This window comes from Triturus cristatus, chromosome 7 (assembly GCF_964204655.1).
Source record: "Triturus cristatus chromosome 7, aTriCri1.1, whole genome shotgun sequence".
NCBI lineage: Eukaryota > Metazoa > Chordata > Amphibia > Caudata > Salamandridae > Triturus > Triturus cristatus.
This window is the reverse complement of record NC_140590.1, coordinates 1,795,763,601-1,795,781,343: the sequence shown is the minus strand read 5'-3', so window position 1 is coordinate 1,795,781,343 and position 17,743 is coordinate 1,795,763,601. Positions and strand designations below refer to the sequence as shown.

The following is a 17,743-nucleotide window of genomic DNA, read 5'->3' as shown; positions in this document are numbered from 1 at the left end:
CGCTTTTGAGATAAGCTTTGCTAATAGCATTCTATCTCAACGATAACATTTGGCAATAGCCGGCGATAATTATCCTAGCGCTAAGTGCGCTTAGCGGTAATTATTGCCGGTTGTTGCTGATATGCGCATATATTGGTTGAAGTCAATCTTTTCTGGAAATATAACTCTACTCTTGAGTCAAATAAGGGTGTACTGAAGCAGGCTGAAGCCTCTCATTTATAATGGTCACTGTCGTCATGTATGGAGAAATTAAAAACTGAAGCACTGTAGATGTATTGAAAAATATAATCAATCACTTTTTTTGAACTAGCATTTCCAAATGTTTTGTGGGTGCTATTATTATGCGGACATTTCCCATGTACAGTTTGCTAATAACATTTCAGACACATGTGGATTCAGTTTTTGTGCTCTTTGGGTATTTTCTCACAATGATCCCAGTGCATCCGCCATTTTTCTGAGAAAGCAACAAAGTCCCCGAAACGTATTTTTATAACGAGTTCTCCTTCCAGGCAGATCATTGTATCAGGCAAAGTTTTCCAAAATTCAGACAGATTAACATTTAATTGTTGCTTGGAATTCCCACTTCTCAATGGAAATCAATTAGGTCTGTCAAGCCCCATTATTAATTTCATTTTTAATTGAATACAATGTGTGGCAACAGCAGTGGATAACAAAATAATGGCCTTCCCTCCCTCTGATGACATTCCAACATTTTCTTTATTTGCTAATGAGTAGAACAATGAAAACCCCTCAAATACCTCATTACATTTTCACCAAGTATCTTGTCCAAGAACTCTATCATATTGAAATAAAAATGCGGTTACATTTATATTAGAAATTTCACCTGCACATGTATGTTATAAAACAAAAAGGATTTTTACCACATTGGTTAGTTCTTCGTTCCTAATATGTGTGCTTGGTGAATCAAAAAAGTGATCCTCCAGTTACTTTCAAGAAATAACACTCACTGAATATTGAATAATATCCTTGAATTATGAATGCAGTTATATAGAGTGCAGGAATTCCATAAATGGAGCAATATTCCCATCTCTGCAGATCCTGCTCTGGCATTGAACCCCAACATCTCATGGCCTCACCCAGCAGGTAAACAAATAGCGCCTAATCGAAATGTAGCTCCCATTTCTCAACTGTGGAGGATGAGAAGCATATAAGTACATTTTTCACTGAGTAGAGGAAATACTTTTAATGAGTTAAGCACCTTTATTACGGTAAGAGTGAAACCTGTAATTCATAGAGCTCAGAAATTTAAAAGTTTAGAAGTGATAGCAGCGCTTAGAAACTTTAGAAATGAGATATGAAACGCCATATTATAAAGTTGTTTGATTATAAAGTTGTTGTTATATATTTGTATTAGACTGGGCTGTTTTCCACTCCACCCTCAATGTATCCAACAATCACGTTTTCTTTGAGCAATTTTAAGCCTGCTTTCCGTACAAATGTGCCCTTTGCCCATGCCAACCAATGTATAACATAATTGACGGCTGTTTTGATATTGACGCGTTATATACAATGTGATTTTCACCAGCAGATCACTGACAGTGTTCGGGGTAATGTTAGTTTCAATTCTCTGTTGATGTGCTATGTGCTATAAATGAGCAAGTCGCCACATTTAATGATGTTTGATCAAAAGCTATTAATAATCGCAGACTCAAGCACACGGTTAGTGATCATTGGCATTTAATAAAAGTTCTATTTTATGTGAAGGACTTTGTAAGAATGAAACACAATGCAATTCGACTGATTAAATTATAAATATCTACATAAGGGCAAAAAGTCAATAAGCTGGTATCACAACACTGTTGAAGAAATATATGTGAAAATATGGTGCCACATTTAAAAAAAATTAAGATATTTTCTAAACTTTGACAGTAAACAACTCTACACCTCACATTTTGTATTCATAATCAGTTTCCTACAAATTTAATCACAAACATTTCACACATCCTCTAACACAGGTCAGTCCTACTGATTTGTTTATAGGGCTTTGATTACAATGAAAGCTATGAGTACTTAAGAAGAAACTTTGTAAAAAAAACAATAGTTTTGTTTGGCAGGACATAGCTGTTATGAACTTGAAGTGGTCATATAGTGTTAGATGACATGTAAACGTTAAGCCTGGCAATGATGAAAGAGCTGTGTGTGTTTGTGTCAGCCTTCTCTGAGGTTGTGTATCAGAACATTTGGTCGAACATAAAAATCCATTCTAACTATCATTTACAAAGATATTCTCCCCCCGAGAGTAGAATAACTATGTTCAAATAGTTTTTGAGAAAGCCTTTAGAGTACAATATTTATATCAACAAATATTGTAACATCAACATTCTGCTAGCACACCTTTCCAGAAGGGATGTTCAGCTGTAGTATTGTGTCCTGGTGAAGCCCCTTGCACAGCACACCCACCGACGTGTAGTCACAATTATTAGGAAGGTGATTTGCTTTTAATGGCAGTGGGGCAGTCCTAGTGGCCTCAAACCATAAGAGTAGCAGACCCTTCAGGCCACCTCATGACACAATATCACTTTGAAGTCCTAAAAAAGAATCTTGAAATCACAGAAACATATGCATCGACCATTAGTGGCATGAATCCAACTCTCTCTGGATTTTGGGAAGTTCACTGTGTTACAAAGGTTGGTTTCAATATTTCACATTAATGTGGTTCCCACTTTCTCCTTTACTGTCACGTGCTCTGAGTCACCGAGTTGTGGCAGTCTTGAACCCTGGGGCTGCTTCCTTCTTCCTGAGAGAGGCGCATGGAGGCAGAGCTCTTATGCCAGAGACCCGGTTGGACTAAATGTGTCTAGCAGATTGTGACCATCCAGATCCCCAGCTTACCCCTGGTATGAGAGGGTGCTCTGTCTGTGTGCTTTGAAGCCTCAACTGTGTGCAGCGTTTGCTTTGGGAAACTAGAAAACAAGAAAAATACAAGGGATATTTCTGACACCTACACTCAATGGTGTGTCGTCTCATCTGTGTGTGTGTGCCTGTGTGTGTGTGTGTGTGTGTTTAAGAACACCAAAGTCTTGTGCCTGGATGTATCAGTTTCTGCCAGGTGGCAGCGACATGTTGCCAATGAAGTCTGTGCTGCAGTGTGACCTCCATTGGAAGGAAAGAGCGAAAAGGATGCATCGCCATGACAGAGGAGTGACTCTGGTGTTCTCTGACTTCAGCACCAACTCCAGACGCACCTTTTGTTAAAAAACTTGCACGCCTCAAACTACAAAGTCCAGCATGCATCTTCCTGGAATTGAGGCTGTGATCCCTGTCACGACAGGGTTAAACTGCTTCGTGCGTCGCCTCTTTGTAATTCCAAGTCTACCACAAAGTAAGTCCTGACCGGCAGCAGGCTGAGGAAGGACCCCTTGGCGAGTCTTTGCACTCCCCACGGAGGGTCCCTCCGGCCAGGCCAGGTCGGATGATCTCATCCAGAGCACAGAAACTCACTTTCATTCTCGGTGACGCCGTGAACTTTCATCCCATCACTCGGGGTCCCTGCGAGCGTTGGGTTAGCCCTGGACTTTACCCCGTATTGATGCCTCTTCTCTCAGAGCTCTAATCTGCACCCCTAATTCTGAGTGTGTCTGGCTACAGATCTGAGTCTGCATCGACTCTGTTTGCATGGATTGTGTGTATTATTCAATGGTGCCCGGCGGCCTCTCCCGTGTAATAGAAACGCGGCACACCTCAGCAGAGAAATGAACCTGGTGTGCTAACGCACGGAACAGGTGAGGTGGCCGCCACGTGTGACGGTTGTGGTGTTTGTGTAGCCGCTTTCTGTGCACTAGAAACACTTCACTGTGGCGTCTGATCACTTCAATCACATTAAGAAAGGTTTCTTTATGCCTCAGACGCGGTGAATGTCAACTTCCACACTCGGTGGATCTGCACAAAAACCAAGGGTCGCACCACGAGCGTTCAACGAGCCCCTGATACTTAACATAATGTGGAAAGTTCATTTCAAAGTAGTGAACTCGTCTGAAGGGAATGCACGGGGCGCACTGTGAGCGGGAGCCGTGCTGCCCGGAAGCAATGCACAGCCACGCCCACTCTGTGCCCCATTGCAGTCCTGGCACCGTCACGAGTAGCTGTTCTCACCTGACCCTCTGACCCCAAGTGCCCCCTTCATTGGATCTCTGGGACACTAGTCTCGAGCCCTGTCTTTCCAGCACGAGCCTTGATACCTCGCCCCCAGCACTGGCATAAAAATGAATCACTCCTCGAGGGATTGAATCACGTCCATGTCGAGGAACCCACAGGTAGCGGCAGAATCACGACGGACAGACGGATGGAAATGCAAGCTAAATATAGGGTGCACCGCGGTGGAGTGAGTAATCCACCTGTGATACAACATATATATCTATACATGAATGGTGTGTGTGATCTGCGGAATCACACCATTATATGTCTCTCTGCTAGCACAGGACCCAATGAATGCAGCTGAATGCTGGACACGCCCCTGCCTCTGGGGCCGGGGAGGCTGTGAAGGGACAGCTCACAGCAGCAATCTACACAGGGTATCCTGCTGGCCTGAGCCTTGTGTTTGGTGTATTGTGAGTGAACCTACGGCTTGCCAGGCAGGATCTGGGATTTTACGGTAGGCAGGGAGATGAGCACAGGGTTCGGTGAGAGCCACCCGAGGCTGTGCATCTATCGTGGTATTTAGGGATTGTACTCACCTCGGACCATAAGAACAGTGCACTGCATTGAAGGACCCACACTTGGAAACAGACTCCACACACACTGGCTGTGTTAACGGCTTCAGAAGTGGACGTAAGGAGTACAAGAGAGAGGTGTCCCCAAACCGAGAAAAAATAATCTACATATCAAATATCCAAATGCACTGGGAGAGCGAGCATTTCAAGAGAGTAGACCCCTTCCGTAGCGTCCTTGTGTGCTGAGGCTCATATAGGCAGGCGGCAGGGTGTGGAGAGCCTGCTGGGACCGCACCACAGAGCTGCAGGAAGGGCCTGGGGAACAAGATGCAGAACTTAAGGGAATTCTCTGCCATTGCCATTAAAGGGTCTGTGTTTTCTCTGCAGGGACCTTGTTATTGAAGTACTTGTTTGTGTAATAGTGTCCAACAGCGAACACGGTGGACATTACTGGGTGATATCCATGGGGGGGGGGGGGAGTTATTGAGTCTATTGTTTGCCTGCTCTACTGTGACCAAAGCTGCCTTTGAAGCTTGACAGGTGTGTCTGCATGTCTTCCTGCTGGCTTCATGTCTAAAGTCCATAGGCTGGGAGTTCAGACCAGCAGACGAATCAGCAGGCTCAGGAAGGAACAGCACATTGTCTTCCAGGTGAAGGGGCAGTGGCGGCCCGTGTGGTCCCTTGAGATTGGGCTGGGACTGGAGGAGCACAGGCCTCATCTTCAGAAAAGCTGCTTCCTCGTTGCCTCTAAGCCTGTTTCAGGAAATTCACTGAACTCCAATGTGCATGGCATCCTTTTGTGGAAAGATACAAAAAACACACAAAAACAACAGCCCATGGTGTGGGCGTGAATAAAAAAATAGTTGATTACAACAAGGTTGTGGAAGGGCCAGTCACAGTGGCTTGCATAGAATTACAAGGTTTCAATACAATCAGAAATGAATAAGAATTTAGTCAAGTGCTACATACACATTGACAACTATGGTTGGTCATTAAGAATCTGGAATCATATAAGATAGTAGAGGTGACAGTTAAAGCATGTCCCCATTCAGTCCGAGTCCTGTCTTTCCTTCAGTAAAACAATGTCAAAGAGTGCCTGCCAAATATCTCTAGGCCGGGTTGTTCGGGCAAGGCAGTTTGGGCTGGTCTATTCCCATGAGGCACAGGGTCAAAACTGATTTGCATATAGCTGGGTCTAAACTGGGGTAGCAAAGTGAGCTAAAGAACAATGATAGGTTCAACCCAGATCTGTGACTGGGGATGAGTGTCTGAAAAGTTTCAGCGCTCCACCCATCATCTCCTTGTGTTTGCTTTGTTTGCCTTGGGTTGGCAAGGTATGCCCAGATGTGGGTCCCTTGCTCACTTTGCCACTGGATTCAAGCTAGCCTGGCTGATGAGGGGTGTTACCCCAAAACCGATCCCAGGATGCTTGTTTCCAGTCCAGGTAAGACCTGGCTTGGCAATTCGAGCTGGACTGTTCCCATGAGGCACAGGTTCAAGCCTGATTTGTATATAGCTGGGTCTGAACTGGGTGGCAAAGTGAGCTAAAGAACAATGATGGATTCAACCAGATCTGCGAATGGGGGTGAGTGCCTGAAAGGTTTCAGTGCTCTGTCCATCATCTCCTTGTGTTTGCTTTGTTTGCCCTAAATTGGTAGGGTATGCAGAGACATGGGTCCCTTGCTCACTTTGCCACTGGATTCAAGCTAGCCTAGCTGATATGGGGTGTTACCCCGAAAATGGTTCCCAGGATGTTTGTTTCTGGTCTAAGGAAGACCTGGCTTGGCCGTTTGGACTGAACTGTTCCCATGAGGCGCAGGGTCAAGACTGATTTGCATATAGCTGAGTCTGAACTGTGGAGGCAAAGTGAGCGAAAGAACGATGATGGGTTCAACCCAGATCTGTGACTAGTGGTGAGTGTCTGACAAGTTTCAGTGCTCCGTCCATCATCTTCTTGTGTTTGGCGAGGTTGCTGTGAGGCATAGATATCACTGGTGGTGTCACAGTATGGCATGATTTTCAACCAGTTGGGAATAGACGGGCAACATTGGCTTCCCAAGTCCAGAACAATCTCATGCTTCGCTATCAGCAGTGCTATAGCTGTAAATCTGCTGACGCCATGTGGTAAATTTGCCACATATCCCAGCAATGCTAAAAGTGGGTCGGGCACCAGGTCAGCCTCGATCATTAGTGAGAGTTGAACTAAGATTACCAGTTGACCAGATAAAATGTGCAAAATCGGCATCAACAGCCTGGCACTACAGGCAGTTGGAGGGCCTGGATGGGTCAATGTTTGCCAGGGCACTGGGTGTAATGTATGTATAAGTTTATGTCTGTGGTTGGGTTGTATGAGCTTGGTTTGATTGTGGCAGTAATACCAGAATTTGTCTGGAAGGGCTCTACTCAGTTCACACTCCCAGACCACCTGAAGTTTCGCATCATGGGCTGGCAGCAATTCTACACAAGCAAGGTATAGCTTGGACGCCAGACGACCACCGTCAAGGTTGATAATTATCATCGACAATTTGAACTCTTTGGGGGCCAGTGGGTATGATGGGGTTTGCATGCGCAGAGCACTGTGGATGTGTTGAAATATGAAATGATCCATGGGGGAGACATTGGCAAACTAATTGTCATCTGCATGCAAGATGACATGGCCATCCGGGAAGAGCCGCCGAATGTGTGTAATGTGTGGCGGTATAGTGTTAGTGGGGCCAACCTCTCACATGTGGGGTGCAGCCACTGGTTATCAGCTAGTGAAGTGGCAGGGCAGGGGATTAGAGCAGGCTACCCCAAACCAGGCGCAGGAGCTTCTTCCATTCCCACCTTGTGCTAGAGAGTGTCTGTATGTCAGTAGGTTCAAACAGGATACCCTGCGGAAGAATGGACATGAGAGGTGTCAGTGCCGGCTAGTCGCATTCTGGTATGACACACGGGAGTCGAACATCATGGTGGTACCAGTGATATGCGAAATGGCATTAACCAGCCAAATAGTAACATTGAAAGTGTGGTACATTGAACCCCCTGCGATTGAAGGGAGTACCAAGGTTTCCCAGCTCACACTGGGCCTACAACCGTCCCCGATTAGCCACAGGAGCAGACTCTGCAGCGTAGGGAAAAATGCATTAGTGAGGGTATCAGAATGTTTGTAAAAGATACAGAATGTTAGGAAGAACCACCATTTTGATAAAGACTATATGGTCCACCATGGATAGAAGGAGCCGGTACCGCCCTTTGAATTGTGTCATCAAGTTGTTTATGGCTGGGCTGTAATTCAGGTAAATAACCTGCTCCTTGTCCTGATGTGTCCAAGTGCCAAGATATCGAACAGGGCCCTCGTACCATTTCAAGGGGGATGTGCATGTTATTGGTGAGGTAGCCACGGTGAGTGTGAATAGCTTGTTGTATTCCAATTTATGGAAAGGCCATATAATTTGCTGAAGTGAAGCACCTCCTGAACTATAGGGTCCAGATTATCAGCTCGGTCGTGCATAAACAGTAATATGTTGTCTGCATATAGGGACATGAGTAATTGGCCAGGCTTAAAGTGCAATCCGTGGTAGAGGTGCTTTTCCTCAAGATGTTAGACCAAGGGGTCCATGGCTATGATAAATAGGAGGGGGATAGGGGGCAGCCCTGTTTGGTTACTGTAGTGATGTCAGAAGTGGCTGTAAGAGAGCCATTGGTCCATATGCAATCCTGGGGATGTGACTATAAAAACATGAAAAGAGCAATGAACCCTCGGGCTGTCCTAGTTTCTGCGACGTTGCCAGTAGGAAAGGCGCTCTGGAGAATTGAACATCTTCTTGGTATCCAGAAGAGCAACCGCTGGTGGCACCGTGGAGGAGATCCTGTTCAGTAGTGAGAATACCGTATGCAGGTGCTAGAGCATCGATAGCCAGAATGATCTCATCACTTGTGATAGGTTCACTGAAGAACTGCCGATGGGTTTCTTTGCTCCAAACCATGGCTATCTAAGCCAAGTAGTCTGCCCTGAGTCTTTGCTAGAAGTGTGGGTAAAGTATAGGGATGAGTAATATCTGACCAGCTCTCCCAGTATGTCAGCATTATCAGGAACTCTGGTCCTATCGGGTCGTAGCAGTTCAGGATGTATGCACTGCACCTAGGTGGGCGAAGCAGACAAACCAAGGTGCGACCAGAGAAATGTGACCTCCTGCTCGGCTAGGTCTCACAATGTTACAATCTGTGCCATCCAGTGCAACAGTTTTCAGCCATGTCATTTTTAAGTGTCTGTGCTATCAATGTTGCATAATGCAATGTTGATGGGAGCCAGTGCATTGTTGAAGTCACGCAACACACCTGAGTGAAATGGTGATCCCCTAATGTAGGCATTGAATGTCTCCCATAGGGTGGCCCCTGTGGAGACTGAACCTTCATTTAATTCAAAATATTCAACAATAGAAGTGTGAAGCTCGGAACAAAATACTTTGTCATGCAGGGAATTGGATGGGAAGCACCAGTGCCTCTCCACCCCTCCCCCATATGGCATTAACATCAACATCTGGACTGGGGGGTGGTCACAAAGAGTATGTTGGAGGTGGCTCATGCTGCCTAGCCAATGGAGTGTCAGTAGCTGAGAGTAACTAAAAATCTATGTGAGTCAATGTATTATTGCGAAGAGTAACATGTATAGTCTGGGGTTTCAGCATGTATAAGGTGCCAGTCGTCCTTTTGCATGGTCAAATCGCGGAGGGCATGGAGGACCTGTAAAGATCTTGGTTTGCTACTAGGGTCGCAGATGTAGAGTCAAGGGGGTGACTTAGATGAGATTTAAGCCTCCCACCAATATGATGTGATCCGCGTCAACGCGCCCCAGTAGTGATGTCAGGGCCTGGAAAAAGTCCAGGGTGTCCTTGTTTGGGGTGTAAATATTAATCAGCAGTATGCGTTGGCCTGTCAGTGTGCCTACAACCACAGCTTATCTATCCTTGTCATCGGTGTGGTGAGCTACGGGATGAAACAGAATGGACTTGTGAATCAGAACGCATACACCACGGGAATAAGTGCTGTAGCTGGAGAAATAGTTGTGCGAAACCCAGCATGAGGCACCGTTGTGTAAGTCCTGTGGGGAGGAGGGTCTCCTGTAAGCATGCAATCTTTATTCCATGGTGCATGACATATTGCAGCACCTGTTTATCCTTGTGGGGATTGTTGATAAATCTAATTTTCCAGGATATGAATGGGAGCTCTACTACAGAACCTTGACTGTCATGTGACACCATCATGTGATGACATGTAATGGGATACAGCACTTCACTTCCAAAGGGAAGGGACAATTCTAAGATAACAAGCATAAACTGAACTCCCATAACCCTCCACCCTTCACCCCCCACCCACACTGGGCACTGGCATACCTAGCAAATCCCAGAGAACATTACCAATAACTGAAAAACAAAGCCCCAATAGTCTGCATAGTGGTGTACACCTCAGGGGGAAAAAACCATGTGGCGACTGAGCCCCATTCTGTAATGAGAACAGCAGGGTCAGAATTGGTCAAATGGCACAGAAGGGGGGGTGGGCTCAAATGGCTGAGGCAATAAAGTGGTTCCCCACTGTGGCTGTCGCATCCTGAAAAATTAAGTAGAAGGCAATTTAAGGCAATCTATAGAACTGACCAGTCAGGTGGGAACAAGTCCATGTTGGCAGAGACATACGGGTCTGGCAGTGAGAGTGTGTGTAGGGCTGCATGATGGTGGTTTTTCCTTTTTGTTTTGCTTGCAGAAGGCAAGAACATCTGCAGGGGTGTGGTCTTTGCTGTGTTCATTCACCCATAAGAGGGCCAGGTGGAGCATGGCGTATGTCACTCCCAACTTCTGTAGCATGGTCCTAACCGCAGCATACTTATGACGTGCATCTTGCACTGCCATGGGGAAGTCAGGGAAGAAAGGTAGGTGGGAGCCCTGGTGTTGTACTTGCCCCATCTCACATGCTAGATGGAGTGCAGTGTTCTGACCCCAAACGTTGAAGAGGTGGGCGATGATATGGCGCGGCGGGGCACCATGGGGAGGCCACGAACTAGTGAGTGATGGGCGTGCTCCACTACAAATTTGGATGTGAAATTCTGGAGAGCGAACAAGTCTGACAGACGCGCTCAACAATGAGATCCAGTTGTCCCCTCGCCATGATTTTCACAGCCCCCAAGATGCAGGTTGTTGCAGCGGGATTTGGCCACGGACTTAAGACTCCGTTGGACTTTCTCTATCCATTTCTTCATGGTCAATTAAAAATCCTCTAAGGTTGAGATGCGCTACTCAGCACAATACAATCAGGCACACTGGCGGTCCAGGCGTTCCCCATGCAGTCAATGTGGCTTTTGAGGGTGTGTCAAATTGGGCAACCATGGAGCAGAACCCCATGTCGTCCACACAGCGGTCTCCCGGCTCTCTCAAAGTAGGTCTCAACTTGAGTGTAGTCTCTGACGGAGTGACCTCAAATCGACTGTGGACAGGAGCAGCAGGCATCAGATATGCAACAGGGAGGTGGGCATAGGAGAACCAGTGGGGCTCAGCAGCCAGCAGCCTCAGGCCCACCCACGGCCCCATGTTGTCGCCAATCCCCGAGGCAGGAGTTGGGCCGCAATCCCCTTGGTTCAAGTCAGTGCCCACCCTGCTGCAAAATAATTCACGGTAGCTCTATTCATGTTGCGCACTATGCAAAGATCATGCCGACCCCAACAAAGGCCTTAGATGAGAAGTAAAGCCAGTTCTGGTGGTATTACGGAGATTACAGGCACCAGAGCTTCACTGCCGTGTAGCCATCTTGGTCATCGGCGTGGCCACCCTTCCCAATATGCATGGTATACTACACAGTTCTACAAACTCAAACAGTTCTTGAGTGAAGTCATCAATGGTGTTATAATTCAACATTACTTTTTTATGTTTTTTCACATTTCAAAGGAATTTACAGTAGCTGTCATTAGTCCATATCATGTTTCATAAATGCTAAAAAAAACAAGTAGCTGAGATGCTGCAAAATGCTCTTTACCCTCACCAAATGGCACCCAGGATCAGGTATAGAAGACCAGACCAGACAGGCACCATGCCCATAACACAGCTGTCATGTGTAGGGGAACACATGCCAGCACCGAGCAATGGGGGACAGAACTAGCTGGATCATTGGTCGTAATATGTGGATTGCACTCACTTGTTTGCAGGAATCCATCAGGGGAGAAACACGAGGTTGTGCTAATTCTCACACAACTCGTAATTCCAATCAAAGGGGCATATTAACAAGGCGGCGATATGAAATTATCGCCGCTTTTGCGTCCGTTTTCGGGCGAAAAGCGGTGATAATTTCATCGCCTTATCAGCAAAGACACGCTATCGTGTATTTTGCTGACTTAGCGCCCGTTTGCAGCACGCCTCCAATCGCATCGCTAATGAGATGCAAAGGAGGCGTGCCTGACAAGACTCCCTTGGGAAAATATCGCGATATTAACAAGGGAGGGTAGCGATTTTCAAAATCGCGTTGAGTATGCCTTAACGCAGGAATTTAACATCTGTTAAATTCCTGACTAAGGCATACTGAACATGGGGGGTGGATTTTGTGGCTAAGACCACAGGCCCTATCATCTAGGATATCGCCGTTTTCCACCATGGAAAACGGCGATATCCCATCTATCTCTGGAATTTTTATCGTCTCGTCGATGCTCGTTGTTAATAATGCGCAAACCGGGCGGTAAATTCCAGAGATAGCCGGCGATAAATATGCAAGCGCTAAGCGTGCTTTGCGATATTTATCGCCGGCCCTTGTTAATATGCCCCAAAATGTTTTGCATGAACTGTGAAACTGATCTGTGCCCACACAATTCCCACTCAGATGACCAAAGAAATATATTATGTGAAATACATGCTGTTTCTAACAAAATTATAGGTAGTGCATAATGAAATACGTCCATAATGTTGGTTGCCTCTAAGAGTCAAGTGGTGTTCCATACTACTAATCATATTGCAAAGATCAATAGATCTAACACAATATTGAACGCTTCTTCCCAAGGTTTGAAGTGTATGCTCTTCTCGGCCCCCTCTCTTCCTCCAAGATCATCTTTGCAATTCAAATACAATGTCTTTCTTCAGAAGCATCAATCTACAGTCACAAAGTTCAGGGCATTGTTTCCTTTCACCAAAACAGTTGCTAACCCAGACTTATTCGGTGTCATCTAAGTGTTCATGAAAGTATTCTTGTCTAACAGACCACAGGTCTTATGTTTGAACTGGTTTATGCCCAAATGTGGTGTACATTTGCAACTATCTTTTAAATATAAAAGGATTCCCCATCAATACGAAATAGATGTCATTCTTTTTTCGTTCTGTGTTTTTTTCAAAAGTATACGCTTAATCACGTTTAAATAGATAGCCAGGTATATTTAAAAACTGAAACTTCTTTTTCTGCACACTGAAAATATTTTTTTTTCCCTCAAAAACCCCAACATTGCAACAGATTTCTGGAGCTGTCCCTCCTCATTAACATACTGGATAGTGGGCTTTGGATTATAATCAAATCTTTTTTTTTAAAGTATTTGCCCCGGGATTGGAATTATGAGTTGAGTATAATTATCACACTCTCACAGTTTTCCTCTGATACACTGATACATTCCAGCAGGTCAAATATGCTAAAAGTTCCCACAGGAGAAGCTCCATACAAAGGCAAAACATTCAGAATTCATTGTGTTAATTACCATTTTTCAATGTTATGCCTCATTTTAAAAACTGGGAACAGTATGTATTTATGAAATGTGGCAAGCAGTTCCCTTTTGCTTTCTCTCTGCCAATCAATACATCAGTAGTGAGCTGAGACAGGTAATTGGCTGTGTCTCCAAAATATCCCATTGGCACTACAATATCTCCATTAATGAATGGGAGCTTTACGCTCATGCTTGGGTTATTGGTGATAATGTCTTTGATGGTGGACTTGGTAGAGTGAGCTGGAGAGAGAAGGAGAGCGAGAGAGACCGAGACAGAGAGGGGGGATGGCGTCCCTAGAAGTGTTTTAGGAGCGGCACAGTGGACCAATTATATGGCTGGTGAGGCCACGTGCAATGGGCAATAGGGTAACATTTGTGCATGTCTGTGTGTGCATATATACATTGATAGGCATGTACATATATACATATACCAATATAGCTAAATAAGCACAATAGGCAAGCATACAGCACACACTCGTTACAAGAATGAAGTCACAAATATTTTAAACACATATGTAGAGTCATCTCCTGCCTGAAACCATCACGGTTTTTCAGCAAAAGGTACTTGGACATAGTAATGTATATTTCAAGGTGCAGTATTTTTTATTTCACCACCTAGCACACAGTATCAATCATTGGCTGTGGTTACAGACCCATGGGGGGAGAAGGACAAATGGATCAGAGGCCAGGTCCCATAAACCCTACCCTCCCCGCCCCAAAGGTGCCAGTGGAGAGGTAATGTGAGAAATAGAGACAGATATGTATGAGAGAGATCACACAGACACACGAGAGAGAGGAGATACATAAGGCAAAGGAGAGCGAGCAATAGAATTGTTGGAGGGCATATCTGCTCTTCTGTCAGGTAGTCCCAGACTGTGGCATTCTCATCTGAAGAGGAAATGATTGCTTGCAAAGACAACTGAAAGGTGCTTTAGTCAAGTGGGCTGGGTTATTTGTAGCCTGATTTGCCACAGCCTGAGATGGTGCTTCTTGGCCTACTTGAACAGATATAGAAGGACCTGATGAGGCACCTAACTCTGCACTTCTCTGCATCTCTGCTCAAGCTAAACATTGGGGATGCTTTGCCCTTAAGTGCTACAGAATCCCCATTGTTCCCATATTTTACAGTTTCCTGTTGCCTCTGCTAAATTCCTTATGGCACAATTTGCACTTCACGTGCTTTGCAGAGACTTTGTTCCCTCCAGATGCCATCTTAAAGAATTGCCATGCAATAGAATCCTTTGGTGGCTTAGGAGATGCAGCTGGTACAGGTGGTGCATGTTCATCACTATCAGATGAAGGTAGGTTTTCGTCTCACCAAAGTTCTGCAGAAATAGAAGAGAAGAGCCTCCTAGAACTCTTCAGATATTTCCACATCAAAGAGCGGCTCCTAAATGAGGAAAGAAGGCTGACCACACCCTTCAATAATTCATGGCAACATGATTAACCCATCAAATTTTTTTAGCTGGGTAAGTCGCTACTTTCAAAAAATGCATGCGAGCCTCTCGATTCACTTTTGTATTCTAGAGAGAGGTAATTCCTTAGTAGAAAGTGCAGTTAAAGCAAAGTTTGAGGAAGGGTGTGATTGGTATTTCTGCTTTGTTTTTATTTTCATTTTAATATCGTCAACAGCTCTTGTGCAGTCCAAGGGGGCAGAACTTCCTGCCTTACTCTTCCGGAACCAGACTTTCGTAATGGAGTTTTTAATAGTATATAATAGAAACAAGGAAGGAACTTTATAATACTGTTTATATATAGAGACATCAATAAAGCACTTAAGAGCATATTAGAAACCTGTAATAATCTTTTCTACATGTTTACAATCTCACAATCATCTTTTGAGATTCTTGCAAGAAGTCCAGAGAGCAGTGACGATCCATATCACACATTTGATAGGTCAATTGTAATCTCTTACCTTCCTTTATGATGTGTAGACTCTACTTTCCTCGTTAGGTAAATATGTTATAGTTATTAAGATATAGTGCTGGTTTTCATATGCTATTTTATTACTTACAAGATTGTTTTTGTCCTAGAAACACTGAATCAAGGAATTCTTGTAAGGAAATTCTGCTTGCACAACACTACGAGAAAACACTGCCTGCTAAAACATCTCTATACAGCTATATGAGACAATATTAGTTTAACATCTTTCCACATAGGGTGGGTGTACATAGTTCAATGTCAACAAGTGCTTGCAGTGTAGAAAGCAATTTGCCTGTCTACAAACTGCTCACTGTTAACAAATAGCTGTGTATTTTAGATTGTTGACACGGACTGCTTTCTATGGTAAGGCCTTTCAGTTCGATGAATGGTGTGTGTTGTGCTGGTAAGAAAAAGATTCATCTTTACACTCTTGGGTTTCTACCCACTACTGAGGACTATGCCAGTTGTTCTAGGACTTGACCCACTGTTAAATACCTGAATCCACACAATTTACTATAATAAACAAATACCTTTTTTTGAAATAGTATAAACTGAGGCAAAACATCTGTGAGTATATTAAAAGTTAGCACCACAATGTGTTGTGAATGTTAAAACGATATACAAAATCACAAACATTTGAATTTTGTAAACACACAATGTGTACCATTATCTACAAGCTGTTCATTATTTCATTGTAGGCAGGTACTCTCCTCTGCAGTAAAGCCTTTTATTTTGGTGGTGGGCATGCATAGTAGGGTATTGGAAGACACCTATCTGTTTTTTCTCTCGTTTATAGTGAAATACTGAGAACTATATGAGTTATTGTAAGAGCTCAACTGGTGTTTTTCCTGTGAGCGACCAAAAAAGAGAAAGCTACCTGCCAAAGTAATTCAACAAGGCCCTGAATAGCGCAGCCTCTGTTCTGGAAAAAGATCACTTGCTTCATCGGCTGGCGCTGGTAGGTTTTTCTCCTTTTCTCCTTTTTTTATTTCTATTTTAGTTTTATCTCTCATTAGATCGTTGTTTTGTTGTCCTACTATCAAGCTTTTTCCTTCATTATACATTTTTTCTGGATAGATATTTGACAGGCTCCTCGATCGCCCTTTGAGTACACTGCATTGCGGAACTGTTGTAGCTTTACCTCGGAATAATACACGACCATTAGGTACCCTGCGACTCCTCACTATATAAGCCCTCTATTTATATATCGCAACGATGGGCTATAAGGGTGCCTCTTAGATTTTCTTAACTTGATCCTTTCTTTAAATTCCTTTTATCTGATTTTTAGCATCATGATTACTTTTTTATTTATCGCTTACTTTATATCCCATCACTTTTCATCTTTTATCGTATTTTATTTATTTTTCTCCTTATATTGTCGATCTCTCTATGTGTCTAAACTTGTGGTGATGTATATTGTCTGGAGGAGCCCCTCTGGCTCATTGATCTATACACAATTGTTTTCTCATCTTTACACAGGAAGAATTTTTGTATTGTGTAATTTTCCTCACTTCTTCTCTTTCTCTGTTTCTATCCTGTCTTTGCACTTTATTCCTAATTTTAAATGATCATACTCATCATCTAATTTCACCACCGTGGTATACCTGAACTGACTAAACTTCGTTAATTTCCCAAAAAATGTATAAAATGTATTGATAAAAATATAATGAAACCAAAAGTTAGTTAACTCTTCTTGAGGAATGCATTGTTTGTTGTGATTTGAACCCTCTCTGTGCCCTGTAAAATGTTTATCCCTCCCTTCTGTTTTGTCTTTGATCACAGGTGTGTTTGTCCCACACTACCTTTTTATCTTCGCCCTGATGAAGGTGTAGCCCCGGCTGGGGCTTGACACCGAAACGCGCGTTGGCGCTTCTTAGATTTCTGGGTAGCTGAAACGTCACTACCCGTCCCCGGTGGATGGCAACCACCAAACTGCTATTTAATCATCCTGTGGCAGTTTTACGATCCTAATGTGTGTTTTTACCTATGTGGAAAAAAACGTATACTTTACATGTTTTTGGTATGTATGTCAGTATGATTGCGGTTTGTGAATGAGATATGTGGGACTTTGCTACTTTTTGTCTGTGAATTCTGAAATGTTTATCTATCAATTCGAGTAAAAAGTTCGATCACACGAAAGAAATTAATAAAATTGAGTGTGATTCAAAGACATTTCTGTTCTCCTGAAGTTTGTCTTGGTTGTCCACGGTGGTTGTCTTTTTATTTCTGGACCCTATTCAGGGCCTTGTTGAATTACTTTGGCAGGTAGCTTTCTCTTTTTTGGTCTCTCTCATTTCCCCTGCTCTACCTGCCTTTATCGGATCTCAGGGGTCCCCCCTTTTTGAGTGATTTTTCCTGTGAGCCTCAGATAAAGGCCTATAAGAAAGGAGAGGGCTTTTGGTATATACTATACTTCAAGGCAGAACAGCTGCAGAGCTACACATAT

General features: G+C 44.0%; 1 long non-coding RNA gene across 1 annotated transcript; it reads left to right on the top strand.

Annotated features, from left to right (window-relative positions):
- Positions 1-4,151: 4,151 nt before the first annotated feature.
- On the top strand, positions 4,152-17,356 carry LOC146813176 (uncharacterized). The gene is made up of 4 exons (XR_014966018.1): positions 4,152-4,342; positions 16,094-16,255; positions 16,375-16,462; positions 17,080-17,356. It is a non-coding gene; the product is annotated as an uncharacterized LOC146813176 (long non-coding RNA).
- The last annotated feature ends 387 nt before the right edge of the window (positions 17,357-17,743 follow it).